Source organism: Haliaeetus leucocephalus, unplaced genomic scaffold (genome assembly GCF_000737465.1).
Source record: "Haliaeetus leucocephalus isolate CR32 unplaced genomic scaffold, Haliaeetus_leucocephalus-4.0 Scaffold162, whole genome shotgun sequence".
In the NCBI taxonomy this organism is placed as follows: domain Eukaryota; kingdom Metazoa; phylum Chordata; class Aves; order Accipitriformes; family Accipitridae; genus Haliaeetus; species Haliaeetus leucocephalus.
Genome location: NW_010972598.1, coordinates 3,066,947 through 3,085,469, shown reverse-complemented (window position 1 = coordinate 3,085,469; position 18,523 = coordinate 3,066,947). Strand labels below are relative to the sequence as shown.

The 18,523-nt window shown below is 39.0% G+C and overlaps 1 protein-coding gene across 1 annotated transcript in view; it reads left to right on the top strand.

The window, feature by feature from the left end:
- CHRM3 (cholinergic receptor, muscarinic 3) overlaps window positions 1-18,523 on the top strand; it is a 197,134-nt gene that overhangs the window by 47,771 nt on the left and 130,840 nt on the right. The window lies entirely within an intron of this gene.

Genomic DNA, 18,523 nt, shown 5'->3' with positions numbered 1-18,523 from the left:
GGGTGGCGGTGGTTCTTTTGAGTATAAAAGCTAGGTTTTGTCATCGATTACAATGCATGTAGAAGTCACCTATGTTTTGTGTTGACTCTTGTACAAAAATTAGAGGTTTTTTTCCCTCCAATGCATTTTATAATATTCCTTCTGTTTATACAGCTACTGGACCACGTCAGCTGTCTCTTTAGAAAACACTGTCCCTTTCCATTTACTTATGTTGTTTCAAGACTTCTTATCCTACATTAGAGAAAAAAAAACAACAACAAAAAAAACCCCTCGACCCTAAAAAAACCCTGCAACAACAAAAAAACAGTGTCCTTTTCCATTTACTTGCATTGTTTCATGACTTCTTATCCTACTTTAGGGAAAAAAAAATCCCCGATGCAAAAAAAACCCCACAACAACAACAAAAACCCACTCAAAATTCTACTTAAAAAAAAAAATCTGTCATCAAGTAAAGTGCTCTGCATTTTAGACTGCCATAACTCTTGAGCCTGGCTAGTAACAGTATCCTTTCATCTTATCTTGTAAGAGCTGGAGTAAGATTTGATAAATACATAGAGGTAGTCTTTAAGCTGCCAGGGTTTAATGATCATCCCAGGGATAGTTGGAACAGAAAAGATTCCAAAGAAATTGTCATACTTTATAGGGAAATACTTTGTAAATCATCCTGTATGCTACTTTTTATTAGATTAAGTATATAATCAGAAAACTTTTTCAGATCGAAAACTTTGATTGCTTTGAAGTCACAATTCAAAGGGAAAGTTATCTGATTGTTTTAGAGTTGAGGAGTAAAATATTGATGGGAATGCTGGTTCAAGGAGAGTGCACGGGTTATGGACCATCTCTTCCTTTAAGCTCCATGTATATCTCTGGGAACTTGTAACAGGACAAATTACCCAAGGCAAAGTGTGCTCAGGCTGGGTTGTTTTTTGTTTTTTTTTTAAACTGCCTTTCTCAGTTTTTCCATTCATCTAGCTTTTGAGCAATGACCTTCCGTTGGTCTGGATCTGCTAGAGCTAATATACAGCAGATACTGTGTTAGAGTAGCTAACAGAGGATGCTTCTGGTCTAGTGATGCTCCCAGGACAGATAATGCTCTGTGCTTAGCTTCTCCGTGATTACTGTCACTCACTTGATGATGTTCAGGGCAGTTACAGAGACAAGAGAAGCAGAACAGAGATTACAGCTAGAATAGCGTTAAGATCCAGTTTTCCACACATGAGACTACAGAACAGTCTCCTATAGATGTTCAGTTTGGTTTAATTTGTCCAGGTTTGAAACTCACTTGGCAAAAAAATAGAAAATGTACCAGTTTCCACACATATTATTATGACAATAATTTGCTCATTACTCTCTGGGATGTTTACTTAGTCTAACCTTTGCTTTCTGTAGTAGATGTTCCTGTCAGGAACATGAATGAATGAGATTCTTATATATTTAATGAATTTAAAGTAATTTTATGCAAACTGCTTATTTTGGATCTATGAACTGTAGAATTCAAGAAGCAGTTCCCTAGAAATACATGCTTTTATTAGGTTTCAACGAATCTTATAAAGTATGCAAAAAAAGCTGAAGAGAGTATGGTTTAAGAAGTGTCTTTTTAAATATATCTACACATTTATAGGTATTATTTCTAATAGTTGAACAAAAACTTGTCTTGAATTTTTAAAATATGTTAATCTGTCCATTTCATTATTTATTTATTGCCTGCTTGTAAACCAGGTAAGGGATCTTGTAAACAGTACAGATACGTATCTCCAGGCACAAGTGAAAGAAAAAAAGAAGTGTTAATTTTGTAAAATAAAGCACAAGGCTAATGCAAAGGAAAAACAAATTACCCCGATCACATTTACCATCCCAGCTATTCATAATGTCCCAGAATTTAGCTACATGTATCTTGCTGTGGTAACAAGCAAGTTATGCTTACCTTATTGTAAAAATATGTAACTAATTGGCAAGACTAAAATAAATAAATAAATAAATCTGTATTTTCCTTGCTAAAATATGTTTCGTTTTTGTTAGCAAACATGCTGTCCATCATTAATTATCTGTTAATATTCATCACTTACTTCAAACACTCTTGTAAATCATTTGATCAGGATGCAACTCTGCAGGGATTGCCAACTATTCTGTCACATCAGATGGTTCCTCCACCTTTTTTCCTTCTTGGATGGCAGTCACAGGATGCAAATGAAAACTTCTTGTGAGATATTTTCTAACATCTGGTTCTTGATGGGCTCCTCAGGCAGCTGGACTAGACACACTGGAAGAACTTCTGAGCTACTCTCATAATGAAGTAGCTTCCTGGCCTCTTAAATGCAGTGTCGCCTCCAAGTGCCCTTTGGATGTGAAATGATCTGCATGTTATGTCTTGCCACAGAGTCCAAAGATGCAAATTATTATACGGCCGGAAAATGCAAACGTATGGTGTGACTCAAACGTGCTGCATAACCATAAAGCACGTGGACAGTTGGGTAGTCTGTTCTGATGGCTGCTGTGTTTCACATCAGCATGTGAAAAGACCAAACACCCAGGCTGTAGCAAATAATTTCACAAATTTCTGGAGTAACAAGGCTCAAAGCAGAGGCAAAAGGGAAGAAAGTTTAGATATTTTAATTTTAAATTGGAAATGAAAATTTGCTTTATGAGATTTTTGTCTGTATGCTAATTTTTCTTTTTTTCGGTAGGTATTCTTAGGCTGTAGTTCTGTATTACAAATAGATAACCAGGGGCTCTTTATAGCCTAGTGGGCTTTCAGGTACCCCAAAGGAGAATGTTTACCTGTAAGTACAACTCAACTACATTTTTTTTTTTATGGTATGGAGTTTCAACTTCAAGTAAATGTGAGGCTTAATATCCAAGATTGCAAAACGTGTACCAGCCTAGTATGTTAACAATGGTGACAGGAAACCTAAAAACAGAGAGCCTATCTTTTTGTCAATTAAATTAAATTGTTGTTATCTAACTACACAAGTGGACTTGACAGTTATTTGTAAAATACCTGCTTTCTGGTTTTTGTCATTGATTATTGTCTTAGATAATCAAGATTGTTGTCTTGATAACTACTTGCCAGGAAAAAAAAAGAAAAACAAAATATGAAACTTCGGGAAGTTTAGATATCACATTAAAAAAAAAAGTTAAAAAAACATGGGGTTAAAACCAAAACTACATCTCACTTGAAAAACAGTTTTCCAAAATGCTTTTGATTTTTTTCAAAATGCAACAGTTTTCTGCAAAAATTGATACCTGATTTAGGTAAAACTCTGAAAGCTCAAAAAATCATTTCAATTTGAATAAGCACATAAAACTGGAATACTTTTGATTTCTACTTGGGTTCTATTTGAAGAAATAACCTGGATTGAAAAGACTGCATCTGGCTGGATTCTTTGAATTCCTTTGGCAATAAAAAGAACTTTAAGTAATCTTGAAAATGTCAACATTAACAGTACATTGATGTACTTTACAAGAATACCTTTTTGTAAAGAGCAACTTGTTTTTTATTGATGCGAGTGAAAAAAATGAAATCAGAGAAGTTACAGATAATGCATTAGGAGGAATTAGACCATTTTCTAATTGTCCTTTTTCCTTTCCTTGCTGTAATGTTAGTATTTGAAGATATGTATCCTGTGGTAGGAATTTGCTATTTTTCTCATTTCTGGACAAGTAAAAGAACTTCTATGTAATAGCAAATAAGGTTTTTCATGATTAAAATTCTTACAAGATTTCAGTTAGACTTTTCTCTGGTCAGGTGGAAAAAACACTCCTCAGCATCAATTTAGGTATTATAACAATGTAGAGTTTAAATTTCATTCTTTTGTTTTGTCTTGGTTTATTACTTGATCTGTATCCATATTTTACTCTTGATGTTATATATTTACTAAAAGGTTTTTGGGGCCTTTTTATCTTGTGAGTTAAATTCTTACAGAATTCCCAAGTAGCTGTTCTTTTGATCCTGTGGCTAGAAAATTAAAGTTACTAAGTACAATTAATCTGGACAGAAGAAACTTCAGTGGTTTCCTGGCAAAAGAAAAATTTAATTTCCTTTTAGGGGATGAGCTACAGCTCAACATATTTTTCGGATATGACTTGCAGTGCAGTGTTCTGGAATGTGCCACTGTGGAGTGTGTCATAATCTTGCCATCTTACAAATTCTTGTAGAAGAATTCAGCAAACTAGTTTCCTAAACCAAGAGTTAGAGGTAGATTGGAGAGTGTATAGATCAGGCACTGTAAGTTAGGGGAAAAAAATGTTCCTATATCTAAGAAAGGCAAGGAAAGAGAAATAAAGGAAAGTGTAGCTGGAAGTTTCTCTGTGAGGCTTTGTTTTGGAGCACCTGTGTGGTTCCTCTGTTACTCTGGGACTAATCCTGGCATGAGACTTGCTGGTCTGTGTGAGGAGCCCAGGGGAACTGCTGCGCTGTACAAACTGGTTGGCACCAAGGCTTGCAGGGTGCTTGGTGCAGCAGCATTATTTCAACAAAGCCTACAAATTCCTTCCAACAGTACAATGCAAATTCAGGATCACCCTAAACTCTCTGCTCCTGGCAATGTTTGGTTGGTTTTTGGCTGAGTTGGGGGTTTGTTATTCCCCTAAAAGCTTTAGCATCTAAGAGTGAATAAGTATAAATGGTATACATAGATTTATTGCAAAATTATAGCAACATCATCTTTTAAGTAACAGTGATCTTGACTCTTCATCTTGAGTGAGGTGCATTCAAAAGTGGAAAAGAGTGACTTCTTTCCTTGTACCTCTTCCTTCTGAGCTTTGGGTTGAGTAGAGTAGTTGGGTTGGAGCAGCTTTAATAATTGGGCTTATTGGCAGGCAAGGATATCACTCCAGAGCAACAGAGTATGTTGAGGGTGAGCTATTCTTCTAGTAACCTCATATGAATTTGTCCTGGTTTCAGCTGGGATGTAGTTAACTGTCTTCCTAGTAGCTGGTACAGTGCTATGTTTTGAGTTCAGTATGTGAAGAATGTTGATAACACTGATGTTTTCAGTTGTTGCTCAGTAGTGTTTAGACTATAGTCAAGGATTTTTCAGCTTCTCATGCCCAGCCAGGGCACCTGACCCAAAGTGGCCAACGGTGTATTCCATACCATGTGACGTCCCCTCTAGTTTAGGAACTGGGAAGGGGGGTGGTGGGGAATCGCCGCTCGGGGACTGGCTGGGTGTCGGTCGGCGGGTGGTGAGCAATTGCCCTGCGCATCATTTGTACATTCCAATCCTTTTATTACTACTGTTGTCATTTTATTAGTGTTATCATTATCATTATTAGTTTCTTCTTTTCTTTTTTATTAAACCATTCTTATCTCAACCCAGGAGTTTTACTTCTTTTCCTGATTTTCTCCCCCATCCCACTGGATGGGGGGGAGTGAGTGAGCGGCTGCGTGGTGCTTAGTTGCTGGCTGGGGTTAAACCACGACAGTTAATTTAAGGGAGTTTTAATAATCTCAGATTTGTGAGAAGAAACTAGGGTAAAGCCCAGCAAATCTGCTCTATCATTTAGTAAGTACTGTTGCATCGTTAGAAGGATCAGAAACAAACTATGAAAGATACTTGTTCAGAGTGGAGTTTCCCCCCTTCCCCCAAACAAGGTACATGCTTCTTCATTAAAGTATAAAATACTAGAGAAAAGGTCATGTCTAAAGTAAACAACCATGGATTGGTTACACATTGATTTACTGGAGAGAGTATCATGAGTTTACCAAGTCATTTGAATTTCGAATTTACAGGCTTATTAAAATGTTCCTAGTTGTTCCTTTTGTTTGCTGGGCTGAGAAAGAGCTATTCTTACACGGTGTAGCCATACAAATAGTGGGGCCTAGAAAAGTTCACTTGTTTGAAGTTACATGGTAGGGAAGAAAGTTCTGTAGACGGAATATATTTATCTGCTGCAAGGTAGAAAGGCTGTCCTTGAAAATGACTAACATTAAAGTATAACCACCCTGTTGTTTGAACTGATATTCCCATTAAATTAGCTCCCCATAAGAAAACTGTACTACTCAAAGGAATACAAGACAGCAGAAGCAGTTTTATCAGTGCTTTGCCAAGCTTTCTTCCAGAATAGGACCAATATTGAGCAATTAGGAATGCTTGCTTCTCTTTTTACGTTGTTTTTGCTTCATGGGGGTTAATGCTGGATTTCTTTTGTTGACTTAATGTGGAACGAGATTATAACCTGATTTCTAAACTGGAGAAAAGCGCATACAGACAATTTCTTTTTTAAAGAGACGAATAACTCTAGGAATAAGATAACATTCAGAAGTGAAGCAGCTAGTGTTCCTGTCTGTAAGCAATATATTTACTTGGCTGGCAGCACTGTTTAAAAAAATGGGAGGGCATAAAGTACTGCCTTAATGCCTATTGGAGCTGAGCTATGCTGTACCAAGGTGTACAGAGGAGGGGAAGATGTCTGCAGGACCACTGAGACCCCTACGCTGAAAGAAAGGTAGCATGAGTGGTGCTGAATGCGTGGTATCATAGCTTTGTGCTCTCCGAATAATCCGGTCAATGCACAGACAGTCTTTTTCCCGTGGATACAGATGGTTAAGGGATGCGTTATCTTTGGAACAAAGAGGGAATTTGGAGCAGACTTGCAGAGTAACGCCTTGCTCTCTACTCTGCTTCAGGGCTCAGTTCAACAACACGCTGTCCTTGGTAGAGTTCATGGCAAAACCAAAGTTTAGTTATGAATCATGAAACCAACTGATTTCTCTACTGACATGTTTACAAAGGTTGGGGTTATTATTATAGAAACTCATAAAATGTTAGCTATTCCTATATGTGACATTTTCTCATTATACGTTTTTAATGGTTAGATTTCTGTTCAGAAATGTTGCTAACTAAACAATAGCCAAACAAATTATGTAGAAATATAGGAATTACTGAGTAAGCTGTGTTGCTTTGGCAGACTTGATATAAGCTTTAGAAGTTTAGTTTAGCAATCAATGGATTTCAGACTATTTTCAGATGGCTGTGAAAAAGGTGATATTTGCTAGCTTGGCAAATCTTTGGAACTTGATTGTATCACTGCTTTATAAGAAGGAAAAGGCCAGATTTTTATTCGGACTCTTGACTTAGTTTTGGGTGGAATCCAACTGTTTAGATGTTGGGTGTTTAATCTAAATTAGCCATTGGGTTTTTTCCTGTGATCGTGGAGAGGGGCTGCTGCAAGGGATGATTCACAACAGACTAAAATAAATAGTTAAGTTACATGGTATCAACAGCCCTCTTGAGGGCGTTTCCTACGTCACTGGGAAATTGAGCCATAGGGATATTGCTGAAGGAAAAGATGCGGTGATTTTTAGAATTGATGCAGTTATCATTTTTGTAACACTGGAGTGGTATTATTCCTCCTGAAGTCAGTTAATTCAGAAGTTACCCGTATTGGCCCATTTTCTGCGACAAAAAAACAACACAATGAGTTCTGTTGGGTATTCTGCATTGGCATTTCATTATACTAATGCAAGACTGCTATCTGAGCTCAGCCTTGGAGGTTTTAACTCCGGCTTTGACATTATTCCTCTTACTGCATTTAGAAGAATAGCTGAGCTTTCTGTCTCATTTTCTGTAATGTCAGCAAGATACATAATTTCTGTAATTTCATTGTTAGCTTGCAACAAATCAGGGCCTTACTTGACTCATGAACACCATGATGATGATCACAGAATTTTTGTCTGTAAAGTCTTTATTAAGTAATTTAAAATCTTATCCCAGTGAGAGCCCTTGGTTGGGCTGATTGTATGCTAATGTTGTGTTGCCGTCCAGAGGCAGCAACTGTCATAAGGCAATGTTGCTAAAGATCTTAATTGTCTCAATACATCTTGGTGTGCTTTAATGCCTCTAAATTAATTATGCAGTTTAGTACTGTTATTAAGTCTTGAATTGCATTACTTCAGCAGAAACATAAAGCTAATGTGATTGTGTGCCATAGGAATGGAAGCACCTGTGTTTTTAAGGATTATCCCCCAACATTGCAATTACTCAGTGAATGTCTAGTTCAGAAGGTTCACAGAACATTTTGCTCATACGCTCCTGGGGGCCACTGAAGAACTTACATGTAACTTATGACTTACAATAAAAGGTCAAAAGCCACAATTACAAGATGTCTCAGAAAGAGATTATAAGAAATGAAGGCCATTGCCAATAGCTTAAGTGCCTGTAGAAGCAGAAAATATTTTAAATAAAACATATTTGTAGGGAATACACTGTACTCCATATTCCAGGGAAAAGCAATAATAAACAAAACCAAAAGCAACAGTCCTTGCCAATCTAACTTGGGGACTTTTCTTCGTACCTTCAGATTTGGTTATTGACTTAAAGGTTTGGGTTTTTTGTTTTTTTTTTACAGAACCTAGCTAGGTACCTGAAAATTTTAGTATTGCTGGCAGCATTGGTTCACATCATTTTGAGATTGGTCTGGTATGGTTAACCTTTCCTTGAAGAGGAAAATGGGCTTTTAGTATACTTTCACCTCTGCCTGTAAACGGAAAGAAAACAGATACGAATCCTCTTCCCAGTTTCTGAAGCATCTTATATTTCTTAAATATTTAAAAATCTAAGTCACTTCCACTCATATCATCTATCAAAAAAACCCATCATTTTCTTTACTTCCTAAAGCATCACTGTGAAAACTATATATACAGGAAAGACAGAATCATTATGCTTTAGGGCACATCACTTCTACTGTGAATGTATAGAAACAATACTACTGCTCTTTGATTTAAATTGAAATAGAGAGGGAAATATGTATAAGCAAAAAACATGGTTATCCCAGCTAGAAAATGCAACTGAGGTTACTATCAGTTCTCAAGGGAAATGTGTAGTTTTACATTTTGTCTAGATGACAACACTTCCATTACTGTAATGACCTGTAAAGTCACAGAATAGCAAAGCAGCACTGCAACGCAAGAGTGATTATAGTGAATCAGCCAGAAGTGCCTGTTCTTATGATATTGCCTGTGGAAGTCAAAGCCTACATACAGTGCACAGAGCTTCTGGTCCGCACCAATTCTCTATCCTGGTAGGGTATAGGTCATTCTGTTCCTTTCATAGATACATCTCATTAGAGCTTAATCTCATATATCACCAACTGAGTTTATATACTCCTGGAGTTATTTACAGTATTTTTCTCATATTAACTCATTTGAGTAAACGTATATCAACAACAAATGTTGATTACTGCTTCCCTCAGTAGTACTCAGTTGCAAGCTTTTTCCAATACTCAATTAAATAAATCCTGTGCAAAGCCAAACCTGTATTATCTGAGCAGAAGAGTTAAACGGTGATAGGAAAGCCATTGGCTTATTTCTCCTGGGCTGTCTGTCTAGTTTTAGTAAAGTATTGGCATTGGGATGACATCCTATACTTTGTAATTTTGGGAACCTGATTTGTTGATTAAGTTGTGAATTTAATGACACAATGTGACATGACACAAGGGTTTCATGTCAGGCTTGTTACTTTCCCACATATCATTCCTTTCTTTTTCTTCCTCATCCCTTCTCCCCAGCAGCTGAAAGCTGTTTAGGTTTTTAGTTTGTATAAACATTCAAACAATTTTCAAGATATTAATAGGGAAGGAAATGGCTGAGCTGCTTTTTCCAACACTGAAGTTCTATATACTAATTCAGTAAAAAATTAATAACAGATCTTTAACTTCAGTTGCACAGAAAGCCACACTGCAAGTGATCTACAGAGGTTAATAGATTTTCAGATGAGTGAAGGCATGTTACAGTCCCAAAGCTTACTTACGATGTTCTCCCATGGAGGGTCAGGAGTATGTCCCTGCAGTGAGCGCTTCTGTCAATTTTTGCTCTTCAGGCCTGATGCCTGTGTGGCTGTTCACAATAACACAGAAAATCAGCAAGCAATAACTTGCATTCCTAGCAATGAGAAATTTTAGTTAAAAGTCAAAATCGGCAGCTTTTCCTGCACTGGTTTGTGTTATGTTAGATGTTGCTGTAGTCTGTAAATGGTACATAACTATATGTATTCAGTCCTGGGGCTTAAGTACAGTTAGACTTTCATATAAAGAAGCGCGGATCTCCCTGGTATGCACCAAGACCCAAAACGGGCAACCTGTCCCTCTGAACACTGGCATCAAGAGGGCAGCGGCTGCCAGACCATGCAAAACTGCCTTTGCTGGGTAGCAGAAGCATCCCGATGAAGTCTGAGGTTGTGAGCCTCGCCAGTTCATTGGGTGTTTCATACTGGATGGAGCTGTAGCCTGTGGGAGTTAGTTCTGAACCTAGTCCACCCACAGAGCAACCCTTCGGGGCACCGCTCCATGGACCAGCGCAGCTGAGCTGCTGCTGAGTCACTCTGTGGTGGCACAGGGGGACGGGGACAGGGGCTGTGATCAGTCCATGGCGGCTTCTCTCTGCCGCTCCTTCCTCCTCGCGCTGCTCCCTGCTCTAGCACGGGGCCTCCACGGGCTGCCGTCCTTCAGGATGAACCTGCTCCAGCCTGGGCTCTCCGCGGGCCACGGGCTCTTCAGGCCATGTCCGCCTGCTGCTGCGTGGACTGCCCGGGAGCGCTTTGTTCTTCTCGAAACACGCTTTCTCCGAGGCACCCACCCGCGGCTGAGGGTCTCTCTCAGCTGTGCCCGGCCCTGCGACCCTCGGGGCCGGCTGGAACCTCTCCTCACAGAGGCCGCCCCACACCTCCCCCTGCCGGTGCCTGGGCACGGACACCCGAAGCAGAGGTAAATCCAAGGCCTGGTAGCTGGTTTTCTTACATCCTTTAAAGTGACGTTTGCCCTGGAGGTTACATCAGTGCTGCCATGTTTGCTGGTGTCTCCGGGGCGTGCAGGAGCGTCTCCCTCCCCTTCCCAGGGAGGGACGCCATTTTAGCGGCGCTCCCTCCGGGCGCCTGGGAGTAGCCGCAGCCGCAGGAGATGGCTCCGCCGCCTGGGTCGCAGTGTCCCAGGGTCCTGCCGCCGGGCCAGGGAAGCCGCCCGCTCCACAGGGAACTGACATTCAGGCTGAAGCGGGGCTGGTGCTACTGGGCCGCTGTGGGGGCTGGCAGGTTTAGTGCTGGTGGGTTTATGGGCGAGGTGGGCCCGGCCGCAGGTCACACCTTCACCCCGTGGTGGTTTTACAACAATCGGTTCCTTTCCGAGCCGTAAAGATTTAAAATTACTCTTTAATTTAAAAGAAGAAAAAAAAAAAAGTGATTTCTTCAGCTCTGCAAATAGATTTAGGGAAACTTCTTGGATAAAGAGGTTTAATTCCAGTAGATGCAATTACAGCTGTTGTGTCTCTAACTCTTGGGTGTGGAAGGAGTTGAACATTTAATATTTCACCACCTTTTTTCTTTGCCCAGAGACGTAGTTTTATATGTTTGAATGTACAAGCTGCATTGCAGCCACTGTCTGGGTTCATTTAGGGAGTTGTTTAAGGTTTACATATACATACTGTTAACTGTCTCTTGATGTAGAAGAGTGGACTTCGGTAGGTGAGTGCGGGAGATTACTGCACCTCTTGCCAACAGCTTCTCTCTTCTCTGTGCTTATAAACATCTTCATTAACCCCATAATTTCTCATCAGAAGTTTTGTGAAGACAATTGTTGGGTAATTTTGTCTATACTTGATACAAAATGGAGTTTAGAAAGAAATTAACAATTACTGAGATTTTCCTCTATTGCCTGGAAGGCATAGTTAGGAAAGACCAAATTATGGTACATTTCCTACCTGGGTACCCCAGTGAACAGGCAGCACGTTTCCATTAACAGACTTACCATCCCTTTTCAGGTAAGTCCATCTGCTTCCAACTGATAAAGCAGCATATTACTCATAGCACATTCAACTGCCTCTTTACTTGTGCTTTCCCACTCTCTCAGATTTAACACACCAGACACGTATGATGTACATAAGTCACACCCAGATATTTCCTGAAATATTGAAATTTCTAATGTTTCCTTAGTTTGTTGTTTTTTGTTTGGTTTGGGTTTTTTTTCTGTTTAGTGTAATTAGTGACACTGAAAACCACACGTGGGGGAAACATCTTTCTCAATTGCAGTGTTAGCTGTAGAAAAGGCTGTCAGTGAGAGGGTCATGAATACCTTAAAATTTTGGAGTAACTGTTAGTAGTGAAACTCTGTGTGGAAGAAACGGAACAGTATGTTTGCTGAGGACATCTTTTTCAGATAAGGTTGCCTTCCATGAGAAGGGGCATGTGGGTTTTTTTCATGCATATATATATATATATGTGTAGTGGATCCTAATCTCACTCTAAATGGCTGGCTGGATCAGAATATTTATAGACTAAACAGTGGATGAAAGGGATTTGTAAAAACAGTTATTATGGATACCTATTTATGATCACGAGAAGTGAACACTCAGGTTGGGATTCATCAAAGCAGATTTACATGTGCTGTGTAATGGATGGAGGACATGAGATACTCCAAAGGCTTGCTTCATCTCATCCTAGGGACAACAGCTAAAATACATCAGCTCTGTTGAATGGTCCTTTGATGTGGCAGCTTTTCCTGTGTTGACTTCACAGAGTCTGTACAGCTCAGGGGTACATGCGTATAACTGTAAAGATATCTAAAATTAAGTGGGACCACTTCCTAAATTATTAAGGCTGATAACTATATACCGAATAGTGAGCTTCCTGGTTTCGTCTTTTTAGCCATGGTTGTCTCGTAGTGTCATGTAAATAATAAACAAAAATAATCTTTGTTTTCTTAAAAACACAGCTGCTAGAAGTCAGGCATCAGTAAGCACCCAAAGGAATCAAAATCTAAGAGAGATTCTAATCACTTCTGAAATTTTAAAAAGCTTTTGTGATTATATATCAGATACATAGAAAATGTAAGTAATAAATAGCAGTTAAACTGAAGTGCTCTCCTAGTAGTTGTTACTAGTGAATATATTCAGACACTGTAGTGCACTTATGAGATGCTTTGTACGTGAACTGAACTAAGTTGAACACATTTATGCTGAGCAGATCTAACTGAATATTTCCAAAATAGCCACTCAACTTTGCCAGTGAAATGCTGAAGTCACTATTCTAGAGTGAAACAAATGTGATATGTCTAGACTGAACAATTTTTGAGCTGTAAGACTACCAAATTAAAATCACACCTCAAATGTCTGGATTTTGTTTTACCATGCTCCTCAGAACTTCAAAACAAAATGAAGCCTTCTAACATAGTTATGCAGCAGCTGAAGCAGATTTGGCTGAGTCAGTACTATAAATTGACATCTTTTCATTGTCTAAATTCAGGATGCTAATCACTAATTTTTATCTTGATTAAACTGGATGAAAGGGGCATAAAATTATTGCTTTCAGTCATCCACAAAAAATAAAAGTTGAGCAAATGAAATTAACTGTTGTGTGACATTAAATTTGTCCTTTTATTTTGGCCCTATGGAATTTCTGCTACAACCTCAGAAATGCAGAAGATGATTCAGTTCAATGGGGGCTTGGTTGACATTTGCACAATATAGGAAGAATTTATCTTTATAGCTAGTGTTTAGAACAGACACAGGACATCAATCTATCTTTCAAGTCAGAGTTGCTGGAATGAGCCTGTGCCTCCTTTTCCATCTAATTTATAGGATATTCTAGAACTGTTCTTCCTTAACGTAGCCTTTTGAAGCAGTTCAATGTCAAATACAATATTAACATGTTTATTGGGCTAGGGTTAGAGAAAAGATGATCCCGTCATTTTGTATTTCGTGTGAAGGGACCACTGGTAGCCAGTGATTGCAATGAGATCTCTGAGCACATCAAGTGATTCATCATTTTACAGACTACTTCCATAACAAACATGGAGCTAAAATTAATCTTGTGCTTCTTTTAAATTCCATTTGACAGGTCTAGTCTCCAAACTTCAAGCAGTGAGTTCAGGCCAAAGACATTGGCAATAGAAATTTGTGAATAAATAATAGAAAAATTCTGACAATATCTCTCTAGTGCGTTGCCAGAAAATTGCAAACAATTTTGTTTCGCTTTTGGTCTCCAAAAAATTTTGTTTTATTTTTTTAATGCAGGTTTTTGACTCTCCAATATATTATTCTGAATTCATGGCCCATGTGTACTTTATGTATCAATAGTGCTAATTTTTGAGATATTTAATCAAAAAGCTGTACTTTCAGTAGTACCTCAACTTTTCAAAATTCTTACCTACTTCTGACCTGTGCTGGCTGGGAGTCAAGTCAGCAGCTTGTTCTTGGAAACTGGCTTGATTCCTTTTGTCAACAGTACAAGAATCTCTTTTTATAAACGAACTCTTTCCGTAAGGTAAAAAAAACTCTAAGAATGTGAAAATAAATTAATAACAACAACAAAAAAACTGGTCCCAGCAAGGAGTTCTGTCTTGAGCTAGGTGTAGCATGTTTTCCTCTCATCACAGTGCAGAGGTGCTTTTCAAGTGTATAAACATTGCAGTTGCAATCTGTTAGCATCCAGCTTTCATCTTGTCTTGGTCCAGAATGATTCTAACCTCTTTCTAATGAGATCCAGCAGAAGAAGTGAGAGGCAGAGACACCTCTTTCAGCTTGAAGACTTTTTTATACCTGAAGCTCAAGAATCAAAAGATTTTCTGCTCTTTAAAGTCCACTGGAAATAGAAGCTGCAGGGCTGATATTGTAATACGCTTTTTTCCTGATTTTATGAAGTCATCAGGATTACATCCATAAAATTATTAAGGCACCTTTTATCTGTGTAGGTACACCTAGAGACATTTTTTAGGATGATAAATATGATGTGTAGTGTTTTGATTGATTTTTAATAGGTTATTTAGACAAGAAAATACAAATAAGTAACTAAGTCTCTCCAATTTTTGAGACCTTTTTTTTCCACACAGAAAGGCAAAAATTGCCCAAAGTTCATTAAAATCAAAAAAAAAAGGACCCGTGAAATCATCTTTATCTGTTGATAAACACTCAGGTGAAATACCCATCTGACTATGTATGAAGTTTTACCAGTCTGATAGTGAGAAACCTACTTTGTGATACACCTCTGTATAAACACGGGAACTCAGTTTCTCAGTGCAGACTCAACATGTGCAGATTCATCTTACCAAGTAAACAAAGCAGAAACTACTGTATCCAGTGTTTTGCTTTCCACAGAAATAGTTCTCTTAAAGGCCTTTCTGACACTCTAGTCTCAAGTGAGTTTTTATCAAAAATAAATAAAAAGCTAAAGGCGGCACACAGGTGCACTTCTTGTTTTACATAGGGATTCTCATGAATATACAAAAGGAATCATACAAGTCATAAAATGTGATCTTCAGTTCTGTACCTGGAACACAGTGCGCCCACCTGTCCAGACAACAGCATCTTTTAAGGTATCGTAATCATGGATGTATTTGTAATACCACAGATCTCAGTCCCCTCGTCTCCATAGTGTGCCCACATGTGCAGAGCCTAACTCAAGTTCCTCGGTCATGCTGCCTCCCAAACCATGCCCAAGCTGAAATCCTACTAGGACCATTCTCAAAGTGTTACAGCACAGATTGAGTGCCATTGCCTAGAAACACCCTGCAAATTAAATTTTCAAGCATAGACATATAGCAGTTGAGGTTGGAGGTGGCTGATGTTGGCTTAAATATGTCCAGGATTCATGCTGATAAGAGGGGTTGGGTTTGGGGGAATTTGTTGGTTTGGGGGCATTTTTTGGGGCAAGTCTTCTGGAAAGAATAAAGGAGGACTGATGAACTGTATCAGCACAGAAGAATGGTTCAAACCATTGTTTCCCAGGTGTAAAATACAAATCAACCAGGTTTCCATCCTCCCTGATTTTAAGGAGTTAGCAGCTGCGTTTTATGATGTCTATTACAGGTCCACCCTCACATTACCTATTAGCATCTACCTCCAAATGCTTTGTGTCACATAACAGCCTTTCTCCCTTTTCTAAAAGAATCAAATTGAACCAAGGTGGAAAGATGCGTGGGAATAAAACTTTGATGCGGTTGCTTCAAATGGACCTTGATATTCTGCACAAGCTGAATCGTCAACTCGTTTTAATTGCTTTTCATAAAGAGTAGAGTTTATTAGTTTTGTAGCTGAATATACAAACAGCACAAGCTTATTCGAGGAGTCTTAGTTTATTGTAAATTAGGGCAATGAATTCCACAGCTCTGAGTCACAGCCTGTGTTGTTAGGGGAGTAAAACTGGATTCTTGATAGTAATAGCATAAAATTAAAATACAGTAGAAAATTACTGGGAGAAATTTCTTTATTGAGAATAGCTTGAAAAGCTAATTTAATAATGAATTAGTTTATTGCTAACTAAAAACATAATAACTTGATATGAGGGAAATTAGTAAGCATTATTAAAATTCCAGTTTTAATTGTCAGAAACTGTAATTCCTCAACTAAAGGGAGGCTCAACTAATTAAAAAGAGGCTTCCCTTTTCAATTGTTTTGCAGTCTTAAAAGTGTAAAAGTGACTTAAAACTGACTTTGGTCACGAAGCTGATTTTTTTTAAGTATTTTTCTGCCTTGCTACTATGAATGAGAAATGCTTTTCATCCTTTATACTTTCTGTATAAAAATAATTGAACAATTAATTTTTTAAGTGTTTTAAAGTGTAATTCTCATTGTCGTTTCACGGGTGACAGTACGTAGAGTTTCACCAAGGACCTTTCGAGACCTCAGTTAAACAGTAATTGGTACACGTTGTGCAAATTACAGTGTTAATAAATGAGTGAATTACTAAGGTGTGGATTCACTGCTGCGTCACTGGAGTGCAGTACTGAAACCAGACCTGCTGTTTTCAAAAGTCTGGAACCATCCTTCCTGAGCCAAAAAATCGAGCTCTCCCGCCAAAGGCTCCCCGATGTCCTTACAGAGCTTCTGCGTCACTTTACAGAGTGAAAGCCCTTTGCAGGCGCGAGGCGGTTAAATGATGTGCGTGAGCTCCCTGGCTGCTCCTTGCCTCTTTCTGAGGGTTTTGCTTTCTTTGCTCGGTGACCTTCGGTGCAGACGCATTTCCTTGTGCTGCGCTTCCTGTGCATTGTCCGCCTGGGAGCAGTGGCCGTTACGGAGCGTTTGAGTAGCGGTGTAACAGCTCGGCACAGAAATGCCTAGGAAAAGAAGTGCTTCAGGAAGTGGGTTTGGAGCGGTTGTCTTTCATCTAAACATAAACCTGGGCTGAGAGAGTATCAAAGCCTGCTCTTAGGAGAGGGTTTGCCACACTGATGTGTCCAGGCTCGTTCCAGTTAAGAATTGCATGGCGCTATTTGTGAGACAAATAGTGTGTATTTCTTCTTTCCTCCCCGTATTTAATCTGATCTGCTTCCTTTCCACTCGATTCTTGCAAATACAGCCTCTGGATTCTTCATTTGGTTTAAGAGTGTGTTCAGATTCACTTCCACTCTAATGCATTGCGCTTCTTGGCTGTGCAGGGTTAGTGGAGGGAACGGCTGTCTTCCAGGAGAGTCTTTTAGCAGAGGATGGAGAGACCTTCATGATTAATGGTATATCAGAGCTGTCTTAGAAGTGCTGTGTTGGCGTGCAGCAAGGTACATGGGTAGTAAATGTGTATTTTCTTCCATTCTGAAAATTAACTGGAATATGGTCTCAGTCTTGTTTGTTAATAATCTCAACTTTCTTGTTCTTTTGGTTTATTTGGTTTGGTTTTGTTTTGTGGTGGGTTTTTTTTTCCTGAGAAACTGAGCATCCAGCATAGCCAGTGAGTTCTCTCTCTGGTCTGCTGCCTCCTTTTTATAACACCTGGGAGTGAAATCCTTTGGCATGCTGGTAAAGGATGAGATACTGAGAAAACACATGGAGCATCTGTAGACTCAGAATCGCTCTTCTGTGTCTAAGTTATTCAAAGGGGTCTTAAAGCCTCAGGCTGCAATGGCATGCAATAAATGGGATAATACGGGCACATGGTTCCACTTGGTACTAATTTTATATAACAGAATGGAACATGGTAGTCAGTGGCTAATCCTTCTCCTACACTTCTGACTTCAGGAATTTACAACTTTTGCAGAGGAAAGTGTGTTGTTTAGGTTTTAATTATTGATATTTTTGCTTCCTCTGTAGTTGTGTCAACTTTTAAAAGCAATGGTATATTAAATGGAGCTGGAAATATAATGTATGGAATACATTAGGGGGGGTATTTTTCTAGCTTTTTACATTTTTTACATGAAAATTAATATTCCAAACCAGCTTTCTAAATTGGTTAGCTTGAGAGACTGCATAATTTGGGGAAGAAAAGGAGAGCCCAGTTCTTAGTTCCGCCCCTGTGTCAAGCTGCTCCTGGGTTGTGAGCGGGCTCAGCATCCCATGTCCCTCTGTGCCCAGAGATGGCAATTTCCAGGCACAAGCCAGCCAAGCTCCCTTGCTGACTCAGCTGCAGACTAGCTTGTGCTGTCTTGGAGAAACTGTTATCTTCACTCCAGTTTCGTCACTGGGTTTGAAAAATCATCTGAAAATACTGTGATCATACATAGCCCTTTGTGGGTAGGTGTGAGCAGCCCAAACGCTTGTCAGTACCATCTTATTACCACTGCTCCATATCTGTGTGATACATGCACACTTGAGTTGTTCTATTTTCAGCTA